We start from the raw sequence: 14,757 nt of genomic DNA, 5'->3' as shown, positions 1-14,757 counted from the left end.
TCTCAGCCAGACTCCCAATTCACTGCGGATTCATGATCCACGGAAAAATAAAGAACACAGAGACCCACAGTCCAAGCAGAGCCACAGACACACAGGTGACCAGAATGTTGAGTTACTAAAAAAAAAAAAAGAAGCTCTGCAATGTGTTAGCCACACTACTATAAGCAGACTCCACTTACAGACATGCACACCCACACATACACCCACAAATACACAAAGCCACACATGCAAGCAGACATCCAACACTAGCAACACTCCAACAGAAACACAGCCCAGCAGCTTCTGAGGCTGAGTGGTTCTTCAGGAAGCCACACCTAGGAGAGAGCAACCCCAGGGTACACAGGCAGGCTGTATCTAGTAATCACTGTGGGATAAGTTTCAAAAATACTTACCCTTACAATGTCTAATTAGGCCTGAGGCATCCTGTAGATCCTTATGGATCCTTAGGGATTTTGAAGTTCATTCCTGGGGCTCTGCTTGATGTTTCTTCAGGCTGACTCACATCTACCCACTCCTAGATTCATGGGACTGTCCTGTGGATCTCTGAGACAAGACAGGCAAGATTCCACCACCAACACACCTCCAGGGAGTTCTCCTTCTCCGTCAAGCCACAGGGACTTGTCACTAGGCAATGGTGGCATTCACTGTGAAGCTAGCAATAGCTCCCTGCTCAGGTCTGGTGCTTTGAGGCTATCACAGGCGCATTCATGAGGCAGGCTTGGGTGCCTGTCTGTCAAAACTGTCAGCCTGCCTAAGCAGACAAAAGTGGTACAGGCAGAGCTAGACTGGTATTGAGAAAAAGGCTGTCTGCAATAACCTACTGTGGGACCCTAAAAGTCTTGACCTTATTGACCCTCTGGGTCATCTCACTGGTCAGGTCTCCGTGGAGAAGGAGGTATTTCAAGACTGTGAGGTGGTGGCTGGAGATGGCTCTTCTGTCTCCATTCCTGAAAGAGTCTGTGTGCAAGAATCAGGTCCGACGGGGATTGGAATAGAGTCTGGTGAGTAGTTGAGGGTTCTTTACGTGATGGAATCACACCTGAGACCTCAGAGAATAAAAATGGCTCGTCACTTTACCTCACTGCCTCCCTTCATCCTTGGCCTCACAGGGCCTATCTGGGAAAGGCAGGAACCACGACATAGGCAAATGCAAGGTTGAGCAGTGTTCTCTCACCTTGATCTGGCCTCGCTTGTGGGCAGATGAGCTTGTGACAGTGTCTAAGAGGCCGTCTGTGGTGATGGCAAGCCTGAAAAAGGTGTCCAGTAATGCTATTGATGGGCAATGTGGACACCCCAGGAAAGCAAAGAAAAATCAATGCTCACCTATGAGAATGGGCTGCCTTGTGCTGGAGTCCAAGCAATGTTCAATGATTCTTGTCAGAGCACCAAAAATCCTTCTGCAAAGTGCAAACATCCTCAGCCCCCAAAACGCAACCAGGACCCACAACCTGGAGTTCAGCCAGTCTATCTGAAGTCTCGTTTCCTCTCTGAAATCACTGGAAGCCAAAAGATCTGTGGCAAGAGGCAGTCCTATCCAGCAACAGCCCAACAAAGGAGCCCTGCAACAATGAGAAAGGATGTGCACATGAAATGAAACAGAGCCTAGATAACCAAGCAACAGTTAGACACTGTTGCCTACTTCTCATCCTAAAGGAATCATGCCACCCTACAGTAGAAGTGGGAGATCAGTAGTTTCCCTGTTGGTGCTGTGTGGGAATTTACATTTTAAAACTATCGAAGCTGTCCAGCCATCTAAAACATGAGTGTTAAGAAGGAAACACTCATGCAATGAATTCCCACGAGGGTCATCCTTCTTGAACTGGGAAATGTTTTGTGTGGAAGATGGTGAACCAGACCAAGGAAACCCTAATTCGATGAGGAACACAAAGTCAGAAAATGAAGAGGCAAGTGTGGAGGCCACATCCCACCCACATCAATCCATCCCACTCCCATTTGGCCCTGGGTATGAAAACCCTCAAAGTGCAAAGCCCCAGTTTGCACTCCATATGTTAATGGCAGGTTGGAGAATTCCCACTTGAACACGGGGCCATGGTGTGGGCTGCTTGTGCAATCAACGGAATGTGGGGATGCAGGTGGAAGCAACTTCTGTGTCATCTGTCTTCACCTTTTTTTCAGGTGCAGGTGTGGGACACAATCCACACCTCACCAGATTGTATCCTTTTCCCTATCGGACCTTATTGCTGCTCACACTCTCTGTCCCAGAATGAAATCCCAAGATGATGAAGTAGTGCCCCCTCATGACGTTAAGCACCTGCCTGGCTGGTCTGACATATTGATTAATCATACTTATAATTGTTTACATTCATTGTTAAACACAATGTTTCATTTTTCTTCCTTATTCTCCACCATTTATTTTCTTCTCATATTAGTTACCGTTTGTAACTTATTTAGTTAAATATATACAATGAAGTAACACTGCAGTATTGCAGAAAACATACTGCACTGGAAACAGATTCATATTGAAACAGGAAAATGTTCCTTATCCCCCATTACTGGGCAAGAAATGAGGACAGGTTTTGGGTCTCCGACCCCAGGCAGCATCCAGGGGTGAATTTTTACAGCTCCTGAATCCCCATTGGGCATATGTTACATGGTGTTAATTTAGTTTATCCTAGGTCAGTGAGCATAGTCCTGAGGGTGGATCCCTAGCCAAGAACCACACCCTCCTCTACCAGACACTTCCCTGCCCCCCTTCCATATCAATAGTTTTTAAATTTAAAACTCCAAAAGTAGTACCCAAATCCTTTAGGGAAGACAATTGGAGAAGATGGCATTAGAAGAACCAGTCTAGGATTAGGATCACTGCATAGAAGATGGAAACACAGAGAGCATGTCCTGTAGGCCGTGGAATCACTGTGGAAACATATCTCTTACTGAGAAGGAAAGGGAAACAAACTGGCTTCTCTCATCTTGTTCTCTAATCTCTGCAGTGTCACCCATTAACTGAACTAAAATAGAAAGTCAATTTTATGTGAGCCTAGGAACCGTGCTTCTCAGGGGCCAGGCCTCTCTATAACAGAATAGTGCCAGGGAGAGGTGAGTGATGTTATCTGTGGGCATACAAACCCAGGACCTCAAACAAAGGAGTATCAGAGACAAATATAGTATGAAGAGATTGAGAGAGAAGTAATATCAGGAACAATTCATGCATGATATTTGTGAAAAGACCAAAAAATAAAACAGAGCTTATGAGGTAGTAGACATAATAAGAACATAAAGAAAAGCAGGCAAAATTGTAAAGTCCAGGGTATTTAACTTTCCTTTATAGGATTTTGAAAATCCCTTCCAGAATTGTTTTCCCAACAGCTTCCTTTCATGGATTCATTCAAGAAATATTTAGTGAGCTAGCATGGTCTAAGAATTGGTCAGATGGCATCATATGCATTGTTAGTACTTCTTTCATTGACAAAAAGAATGTTTCTTTTTTTCTACAATGTTTTTCTCCCAAACATTCTTCATACAAATTCGAATCCTTACTGATCCAGTCAATTGTTCCTGCCCTAAGAATGTTCCCCAAACCGCTGCAAACCCCGTTAAGAACTTCATTCCTCTCCAAGTTACTAAATTGTGTCTATTTTAACACTTGTCAGAGTACATTGCAATTATCTCTGTTCTCTTTATTCTCCAATTAAACTATGACTATTTTGAAGGAAATATCTATAAACACAATAGCTTGTCATTTGTCAATACTTATTGTACCAAAGGTTATTAGATATTAACATATAATATTCGAATATAATTATCCTAATTTTTGGAAAACAATACCAACAATGTTCACTGCCCATTCCTCATGAACTGCTCAACTTTAAACAATGTCTATGCTTTGGAGCAATTATACAAACTTCCAAAGAACACCTGAAACTGTTTTTATTTTGTTTGACTTTGTTTTGTTATATTGAATTATTTTGTAGAAACAAAGTCTTGCCCCATGACCCAGGCTGAAATGCAGTGTGCAATCACAGCTCACTGGAACTTTGAACTCCTGAGTAAATAGAAAAACAGGTGTGTGCCATCATGCCCAATTTAATTAATTAATTAGTTACATTTGTAGAGATTGGTCTTGCTATGTGGCCTGTGCTAGTCTCCAACTCTGGGTTTGAAGCAATTCTCCCTTCTCAGCCTCCCAAAGAGCTGTGATTCCAGGCATGAACCACCAGATCTCAAAGAGGAAATTTTAGATTTTAGAATATTGCAATATGTTAGACTTCATTTCTTCTTTCAATTTTGCATTTGCAGTGGCACTTAAGAAGAATTATTTCTTATGGTGAGAGTGTGATTTCTCATATTTGGTCAACAAATTTTGAAATCTTTGTTTACTTAAACCCTAATAACTGGTAGTCAAGTCAGCTGAAAGTCAAGTACATGTCAAGTACATGGGTGTTTTTGTGTTGAGGTTTTGAAGGCAAATGTAGAGAGATATTAAGAACCAAAGACATTATATATATATATATATGTGTATATATATAGATGTGTGTATATATATATGTGTATATATATATGTGTATATATATATGTGTATATATATGTGTATATACATATGTGTATATATATATATATATGTGTATATATATATATATGCTAAAGTTTCATCCTTGCAGGTGAGGCATCATACACGGCAAGGATAGTTTTTATAAAATACCGTGAAATACATAATTTAGTAAACAATTCAGCACTTGAAATTTCCCAACTTTGTTTTCACCAGGAGTTAATGATGTATGGCACTTCTAGTAAGTAAATTAATGTTTGAACTGCTGTTATTTAAGTCATTGCTCAGCTAATCATTTATCAAAGATTTTTACTTGTGCAATATCATAAATGCTGGACATTAAAAATTAATCACTAGGGTTTATGTATCTAAGAGCTACCATCTAATGTGATATTCTTCACTAAGTTGACAACAATAATTATGCGGAAAAATAGTCATTCCCATAGTGTGAGCCATTACAGCAATTTCCACCGGAGGATTTCACAGTCAGAGTCCAGATCTGGGCAACAGTGATTAATATAAAGGTTTTTTATGAGAAGAGATTTTGATATATCTAGCTGTCTTTAGATGTCAGTGCCTTGAATAGATGGTTTGGTATTAATAAGAAAGGGTGCATTGGACTGGATACTAAGAAACATACTGAATTGTTTTTCTTGTTCTCTATAACATGAAAGCTCAACCAGAGATATAGAAACAATGGAAAATTTCACAGCATGGCCTGACATTTCACAGCACTTTTATTTTTTTTTTTTAGCCATGTACAAATTCTTTAAATATACAAAGGTAGGACTGTTACAGGAAAAAAGTGTTGGCGTGAGAAGTCACAATCCACAGCAAAGTAAGTGTCTTGTGGATGGCACCTTGAGTGATGAATTAGAGTGAGAATCAACTTTCAGGCTGCCAACAGGGGACAAAGAGAATGAAGTTATCATCAGTTAACATTATTGGATCAATTAAAGTGAATGTTGACAGAGATTTTGTTGGTTTTACATCAAATTGAGTATAGTACTTCAAATTGATTATTTGATAAAGATAAACTCTTACCAAATTTCCCACATGTAAAATTGAGGATTAAAAGATTACACAACCCACACATTATGGGTATCTCATATAAATTTATATACACATGTGCAAACTTGCAGTGTGCTAATATTTGTCTGTATCTAAATATATCCAAATCCACTGATGAACAGTTAGAAATTTAGAAATTATTCTCCCATTTTACCATTCCCTTTCTTAGAATTTTGTCACAAATATAATTTTTCCATCTATTTGAAGGCTACTCTCTGGAGTCATGTAATGTATGGTTACAGTAAAGCCATGAGCTATCACAGGGTTTGTATCAGAGAAATCGATAAAACTGGTGTTATAAAAGATCCACTGTGAGGAGAAATTTATACTTCACATGACTACAAATACAGAAGTGCTATTTCATTGAAAGCTGGTATCAGTCAATACAATTTGTTTTTAAAGTTTTATTTAAAATACTTAATCTCAAAAGGATTATTCAAGTAGAATAATGTTATTGGTAATAAATAATGATTAAGAATTTCCTTTCCTTTGTTGATTATTTAAAATGTAAGTAAAATACTAGAAAGTATTGTATAGTGTAGTTTCACAATGCATTCTCTATGGTTTTTGTAAAATTAATGGCCTCAATGGATTTTTTTTGGCACAGAGAAATTTCCTTATGTCATTTTATTAGTGTACTTTCACTTTGTTACTTGCTTGCACATCATAACTGATGGAAATAAAAATATTTTTATTTACACATATACAAAGCATGGAATTTTGTTTTCTAGTGAGAAAAAGTCACCAATAATTTTATCTGTATAGGAACATTTTGACATGCCCAAAGTTCTTAACTTTCTTTTCTTTAGAAGTTTCATATTTCAGTCTAGGTATGAGATGGAATTGACTGTGATCATTGTTTTTATTTCACTGTGACTACTGAGTTTCTGACACAGTGATACTAATGTATAGACTTAAAAGCTTGCCACTTCCTCCTTCTCCTCTTCCTCCTCCTCCTCCTTCTTCTTCTACTTCTTCCTCTTCTTCTTCTTCACCTCCTCCTCCTCCTCTTCCTCCTCATCCTCCTCCTCCCCGCTTTGGACCTGTCCATGTGATTTCTGCAGTAATATGCACCGTTTTCTGAAATAAGGTTGCTGAAAGATACAAGCGTAAGTGGAATTCTTTATTTTTGGGAACCCTTAGGAAGAGACAAGTAAAACTGAAACATACTTGTGATATGAATTTAAGTCTACAGTTTCTCAGAGAAGTACAAAAAGGATGAAAATAAATTTAAAAATACATGGCTTATCCAAAACAAGAGGTAGAATAATGAAAAATTTAAATTGACATAAAGACCAATTTAAAAGTTATAATTATTCCAGGTGAGAGAAAGTAGCACTAAAAATCCTATTTTCCCTGTTTAAATACATAACTATTACTGTATCTTCAGGCTTAAAAAGTGTTAAGTCTAACTTAAGCAACAATTTGGCAATTTCTAACAATGAGTGCATCATCTTAGAATTTCTCCAAGAATCTTTTGGGAGAAATATAATCTAATCTTGCTCTATAAACAATTGAATTAATCAAGGAAATTATTATGACTGTAGTCTTGCAATTTCATTGTCCTTCTCTTTTCAGTTTTTACATATTTTCTTTAAAATTCAAAATCCCCTGGGAAAATATGATAAATAACAATGACTGAAACAGTTGAAAAACAAAAACTGAGCAGCGGACACATTTCAAGGTTTCCTTTATGAGAATGCTACACTAACCATGTAATACACACGATATAAATCACTGTGAGAAAAAAAAAAAAAAACATTTGTATAGCTACTTAACAGTTTATACAGTAACAGCAAATATTCTCATTTGAACTTCAGAAGGGTTTTTAAACTTGTGTTTCATAAATGAGGAAAATGTGGTTTCTATTTCCTGTATTTGCCTATTACAGCAGTTATCACACTTATTATTCCTCATTTATCTCTGTGCCTGTAACAACTGCACTCTCAGAAGGACCATGTTTTTCTGAGCTTCTTGCAGACTGCCAGGCTTACTGTGGCATTTAGAAACTATCTGCTGAATGTTTGTGATATCTTAATGCAAGTTAGATTCTAGGCCACAACTAATTTTCTATTTGGTATTTTGGTTTGTAGAGCTATTTTTCCTTTTCAGTTTTTTTTTTCTTTTTTTTTAAATTATACTTTAAGTTCTAGGGTACATATTCACAATGTACAGGTTTGTTACATAGGGGTACATGTGCCATGTTGGTTTGCTGCACACATCAACTTATCATTTACATTAGGCATTTCTCCCGATGCTATCCCTCCCCAGCCCCGCATCCCACCGACCGCCCCATGTGTGGTGTTCCCCACCCTGTGTCCCTGTGTTCTTATTGTTCAACTCCTACTTATGAGTGAGAACATGCGGTGCTTGGTTTTCTGTCCTTGTGATAGTGTGCTTAGTATGATGGTTTTCAGCTTTATCCGTGACCTTGCAACCACAAAGAGATACCATCTCATGTCAGTTAGAATGGCAATCATTAAAAAGTCAGAAAACAACAGATGTTGGAGAGGATGTGGAGAAATGGGAATGCTTTTAAGGGTTTTTTCAAGTATACTATAAGGATATACTTATCTGGACCTGGAGTGGACAGTGAGTGGACAGTGCAGGTCATGGTCAGTGGGACCTCCAAAGGAGGTACCCCATTCAAATTGGAGGCTCTGCAGGAGAGGGCAGCCAGGGCGCAGAGTTCGAAGGCACTCTTGGGGGAGGAGAAGGTGCTGGTGGTGGACAACATCATGGCATGGTCCAGGTGGTGGTTGAGGAGAAGCCTGACATGGAGCCTGGTGGAGGACCAGCAGACAGCCTGGCCCTGGCTCCAGCACACCCCAGCCAGCCACAGACTCGCTGGAGGCCCTTCACTTGAAGCAGAGTTCCATGAATAACCAGTCCACATGGCCTGCCCACAGCTGAGATGTAAGCTTTGGCAGAGGTGCCTTCCCGGCCTGGATAGCACAGGGGCCATCAGCCAGGGCATCTCCAGCTTCTGGGCCAGAGGCACATCTTTGCAGCTGCCCATTCGGAATGACTGGCAGCAGGGGGTGGGCATCTGGCTTCTTGGGGTGGGGAGCAGGGGAGCCAAGCAAGGGGCACACAGGGACAACCAGGAGGCAGGGGATGGGGGATAGCGAAGGGAGCTGAGGCCAGGGTCCTGCAGATAGGAGGGCAGCTTGCTTGGGGGTGCCCTGAGAGCACATGGTAGGGACTGGGAGCCAAGCTCAGCACTCACAAGGGAGAATAGCAGTCCCATGGACCCTTCACTCACAGCAGAAACTTGAAGGGCATGTTTCCATGAGAAAGTCCTTGGAGGAAGGGGAGTCTGCAAGCCCACGCCAGCCATAGAAACCACCCTGGCTGCCCATGTCTGTGGCCAGCAGCCTTACCCTAGAAACACAAGGTGCTTAAGACTCGGGTTCACGGTGCACTGGGCTGCTGTCCTCTGCAAGGCAGGCACAAACTCCCCAGATAGGCGTTCTTCCTTCTGCCTGCACTGCACCCAAAGAGCTGTAGGCCCTGAGCATATACAACCTCCGTTGCACAAACACTTCCATTACACACATGGGAGCCCCATGGGGAGCGACAGGCACAGCCCTGCAGTCCCCTCTGTCCACAGCAGCTCCCTCAAGTGAACACGCCCACCCCTCAGGAAGAGCAGGAGAAGAGGGGACTGCACACCTGGACACCCTCAGCAGAGCCTGTCCAGCATCCAGCACACAATGACCACGTGCAGCTCAGCAACTCTGAAGATACAGCCGCCTCACACAACAGCACCCCACACCCAATCCCCTGCCTACTTGTGCCGCCCGCTCCTTGTTGGCAGGAGCTTTCTGGGCCTCCCTCCACCCTCCCACAAGACCACCACAACCACTACCATGCCCCCAACACTGGACAGAGACAGGACCACCAATGCAGGGTACCAGGTCAAAGGTTTTGGGATAGCCCTGCCAAACACTCTCCCAGCTCTTGCAAAGTTGTGGGGTGTTTCCTGGCATGCCCACCCAGTCATCTGGAGGTTCCTTGACCAGAGGCAGATTGTGCAGCACACCTACATGTCGGCAGAGTTCAGAAACCATGAGGAAGTCCTGCTAAGTAAGCTACAGGATGGATTTGAAGCTCAGGCTGCGGAGCCGGGGTCTGCGGGACGGGTCCAGGGTCCTGTTCAGGTTGAGGTCTTCCTGGGGCACAGGGGTTCTGAGTGGTAGAGCTGGGAAGGGGCAACACATGCTGCACCCCAGCCAGCAGGCCCTCAGCCCAGATAGATGAAATGGATCCTTTGAGTCTGTCCTCTTCTTCTTGGCATGGCAGGTGGAGGAACTCAGCCATCCGGGGTACCGGCAGCAGGATGAAGTCTTCCTTTCGTCACTACCTTTATTTCCACAATAAAGTGATCATTAAGGAATATCGTGTTCGCATCCTTGGTAAGGAGTGCCTCCTGGTGTGGTAGAGAGGGTGGAGTGTGGGACGCTAGGCCTGGCATGAGCCTTTCTGACTCTTGTTCCTGGATGCAGGGCTTCTGGCTCTAGTGTAGTCCAGTGGTTCTAGAGTCATCAGAAGAAGCCCCACCTTCAGTAAGGACACAGCCTACCTGAGCTTCCTCAGCTAGTTGGCTGTGACCACTCAGGGTCAGCCAGGACTGCTGAGGCAGGGGCCGCTGTGGGGCGTCATGGGAAAGGACCTTGCTGGTCTTTCCTTGGCATCTTGGGAACTGGCTTTGAACTATGACCTGACCTTTCACAGACCACTTTCCCCACTCCTCCAGATCATCAGTCAGGGCTTCCGACTCAATCCCCTGCAGCACTACCTAAGGATTAGGTCCTCAGAGAGGGAACAGAGAGGAGGCCAGGTAAGCAGCCCACAGCTGGGCGCTCAAAGGCCTGTGGGTCCTGCAGCTGTGACACACATGGAGAACTCAAGGCTCAGGGAGGAGCCTGCAGTGAGAAATCCCAGGCCATCCCTGGACTGGGGCAGAAAGGCCCATCAGGGAACTGTAACACTCATATTTCAGAATTGGGGAACCTGAAGTGCCTAAGAGGCAGAAGTGGCAAAGGTCAATGGGTGAGAAGCAAGGCTCAAGGGATAGCTGTCTCATCATCCTTCTCTGGCTCCCTTCTATGCCTTGAGGCCTGCTACTACCTGGGGCTCAGTTTGGGCTCCACTAGAGTGCACGCAGGGCATGCCTAGGTCTACGTACTTCTAGAATGGCTATCCCAGCCGTGTCATATTTTGTTTCAATGACCCCAGGCTCCCCTGACATGCTTTATGCCCGCTGCCATCCTCATTCATGCTTCCCCGGCTCTCAAGACATTTCCTATGACATTAAAAAATAGACATAAAGTTTTTTAAATGCCTTAATAATATAGATGCAGATAAAAGATTTCATTATAAAAAGTGCTTTTCCTCTTTACTTGTATCAAAGTCTTTTTCATGATGGGGAAAAGAATGCAACATACTTTGGTAAGTTAAAAAAGTATAAAAGTAAAAATAAATCCTACTGCAGATGATCAATTAAATGGCAGGGGATCTTCTGTGTGTGTCCAGGGAGGGTACGTGGCTGAGCAGTAAGCCTCACCTGAGTATTGGTGTAGACACCCAGTTTCCCTCGTACCAGTGTGGGTATGGGCACGTTCCAGTTTGCGTGTCCAGCCTGTGTGTCTAAGCTGATGCACGCATGTGCACACCTGTGCCTGTGTGCCTTTGTGTACCTTCGTTTTGGGAGGGCCGACACTCCTGCCCACAGGTGTGCCTCAAACTCAGCTCTTAAGCTGGCAAGCAGGGTGCCGCTGGGTTTGGCAATCCAACTTCAGGACCCGTGAAGTCTGCATGCTAGGGAGAAGCAAAGAGTCCTCATGGTTCTCACAAATGGCAGAGGGAAGAGGAAAAGGGTGGCTGGCACGAGCTACCTAGAGGAGATGTCATAAACCTGAAATGACACCCAGAGGGATATAAAACCTAGTAGCTGCCTGTGTTTACCTGTGTGTTCGGCTGGGTCATTCAGGTAAGAATCAGTGAAACCTGCAGGGCTTTGGGATTCGCTATTCGGGAATCCCTGTGCACCAGAGTCTCCGGCCCATGAGAGAGGACAGCATGTGGGTCCGGCAGGACCTGAGTCTCCAGGGAGGCTGGCATTCTCCCCAAGAGGTCATGGGTCGGTAGGTGGAAGAGAAACCTGGGCTGTGGGTTCAGGTAGATGGGACACTTACCACTTAGCCAGGTGGGAGCTCAGGAGAGGGCCTGCTGAGCAGCGACCTAACTGGCCGGTGACACCCCGTTCCAGTGCCGGGTGTGTGCACACCAGCTTTGCCCCATGCACCCTCTCCAGGATGCCTCACCTGGGCAGACAGGAAGCAAGGCACACAAGATCCTAAGCTTATGGTCATGAGTGGACCCAGACTGGGGGGTCCCTAGGATCACTGTTCCCAGGAGAACCAGGCATGCAGGGTCTCTTCAGGACAAGGGTAAAATGCATAAGCCCAGCTCTCCACCCAGTGGGTGTCTTGCCCTGATGATGTCAGCCATGGCAGATACAGGTCTTCCACCTAGATTGCAGATCCACAGGCTTACAACCTCCCCCTGGCATTCTCTGGGACAGACACCTGGACTCTGGAACAGCCAGTGCCCCAGGACTGTTCCTTCCCCGCCTCCAAGCTTGCGGGAGGCTCAGTGGGGACTCTCCTCCTAGTACATGGCCACCCACAGGCACTGTCAACAACCCAGGGCCCTTCTACATTCCGCGGTCCTGCCACCTTACCCAGCAGTGGAATAACGGCAAGGCAAAGAGCGGGAACAGACAGAGCGGGGGCCACAAGCCTCACCCTCCCACATGACAAGGGAATGAGTGGATCCTTCTAAGCGCAGGCAGCTGCTTTCAGAACATACCTGGAAGCCCAGCACCAGCTGAGGGATTCACTCTGCCACAGCTGGGCATGGGGGATTTCATTGTGTGCCGGGGAACTTGATCCTCATTACCATACCAGGTGTACCTCTCTTCCAGATCACAATATGCTCACACCCTCCTTTACCTGAATGGACTCCTTGTCCTCACCACATGGTGTTAGCTGGAACTGCTACTCCTGGTGCCCCAGCTGCAGTTTCAAGGTAAAGAGATAGAGTGGCACACCCCTGAGTCCTTGTCCTCTTATCCAAGTAATATCCATAGAAATAGTAAAATAGTGGCACATTAGACCTATTGACATTTTTAAGGCTGATTTCTTTATAAGCAACTTTATCTCATGTATTTTATTTACAACTCTCATTTCAAAATCAAGTTTTGCTCAAGAGTTATTTCAACTTATAGCCAAATGTTCAGAGCTATGCTACATAGATTTCAAGTTTAAAAGTCTGTATCTGCTATTATTTTGGGAAAAAACCTAACCATCACTTGTAAAAATAAGTAATTATTAGGCATGGTCACTGTAGTGGTCTAAAACACACTTTGAAATTCTTCTCAAACCCATTTGAAAATATTCCTGATGGAGCTGAACACAGTACTTGCTTCTAATGTATAGAAAATACTGCACGCAGTTTCTGGATACTGGACCACCTCTGGTCTAGTTTAGAGACGGTGACACGGCTCTGCCTTAGTCTCCTGCTCTCATGGGGACAAACCCCTTAGGAGCCCCCGACCAGTACATCACGCAGTCTAACACCCTGATAACACTATGCAGAAGGGACATCCAATGGAGAGACTCAAAGAAACAGAACAAGGTGTCTGAGCATCTCAGCAGTCCAGCCCCTGCTATTTGAGTCACGCTAGCCATGGCACCAGGGAGATGAGAAGACACCCGCCAATGTCCCCATCTTTGGCCATCACTAGATTGCATCCTCCTGAGTGCCCCTGAACCACATTCATTTGGCTGAGAGACTGAGGGCGATTGCAGAGACTGACCGTTAGGAAATTATAATTATGGTTTTAAGCCACTAAGTTTTAGATAATTCTGAAAAGCACTTTAGACTCCTAGAAAAACTGAGTTGTCTACTGACTTCATTGCAGAGAGCTGTAAAGGCCAACATCATGAATGCTAATACCCTGGAAAAGTCAAATCATCCAGACTCTTCTAAGCACAACAGATCTTTAATGCCCCTTCGCTATGGCTGGAGAATAATCTAACATGTATCTGATAGAGTTGTTTGAAAGCCTCTGTTCACATCTCTCAGACTGGTATGGGTCAACTCTGGTCTGGTTTAATTCTAGGCAACTGCAGCAGCTCACCTTTCATTTAGGTCGTGGCCTACCCTGATTTTTTTGATCACTGACTGTGTCTTTGTCTGTGTGTGTATGTTTTGTGTGTTACCATATTTTATCTGAGGAGGCTAAATAGTAGTACTATAATTGTTTTGTAAACATAAAACATTCCAGGAAGTCAATATTGCTGATCAATCCAGCTTTAAAACAGATACGCAATTAGACATGACAAGATGCCACGTCTAGTATCATACCAAAGCTAGCCAAGCTTGGTGGCCCATGGATGTTATCCCAGCTACTTGGAAGGCTGATGCAGGAGAATCCATTGAACCCTGGTGATGGAGTTTGCAGTAAAGTGAGATCACACCACTGTGCTCCAGCCTGGGCAGCAGAGCGAGACGCTGTCTCAGAAATAAAAAGAGAATAAAATAATAAAATAGGAGAGATCACGGGAGAGAGAAATGCATACAGCTGGGTGGGCACTGTGGCTCATGCCTGGATCCCAGCATTTTGAGAGGCTGATGTGGGTGGATCACTAAAGGAAAGGAATTCAAGACCAGCCTGAGCAAATATTGTGAAACCTGGTCTCTACTGAAAATACAAAGAATTTGCCAGGATTGGTGTCATATGATTGCAGTCGCAGCTGCTTAGGAGGGTGTGACTGGACAATTGCTTGAACCCGTGATAAGGAGGGAGCAGTGAGCTGAGATCACGCCACTGCACTCCAGCCTAGGTGACAGGGCAGGATTCTGTCTGAAAAAAAAAAAAAATCAGTGAGAGAGAAAGATACAGAGACAAAAAGAAAGAAAGACAGGAAGGAAGAAAGGAAGGGAGGGAAGGAGGAAGGCAATGAAAATTTGTACCTAACAGTTGTAAATACTTTTGGCATACATGTGATATTTTGATACAAGTAATGTGAACTGGTAAGGGAGGGATCAAAGAGGGGATGGGGGTGGGTTAAATTATACTTGCTTAGAAGGAATCATATCTAGTGTTC

This window comes from Pan paniscus, chromosome Y (genome assembly GCF_029289425.2).
Source record: "Pan paniscus chromosome Y, NHGRI_mPanPan1-v2.0_pri, whole genome shotgun sequence".
Classification (NCBI taxonomy): domain Eukaryota; kingdom Metazoa; phylum Chordata; class Mammalia; order Primates; family Hominidae; genus Pan; species Pan paniscus.
The sequence above is the reverse complement of the archived record's forward strand: the minus strand, read 5'-3'. Positions refer to the sequence as shown.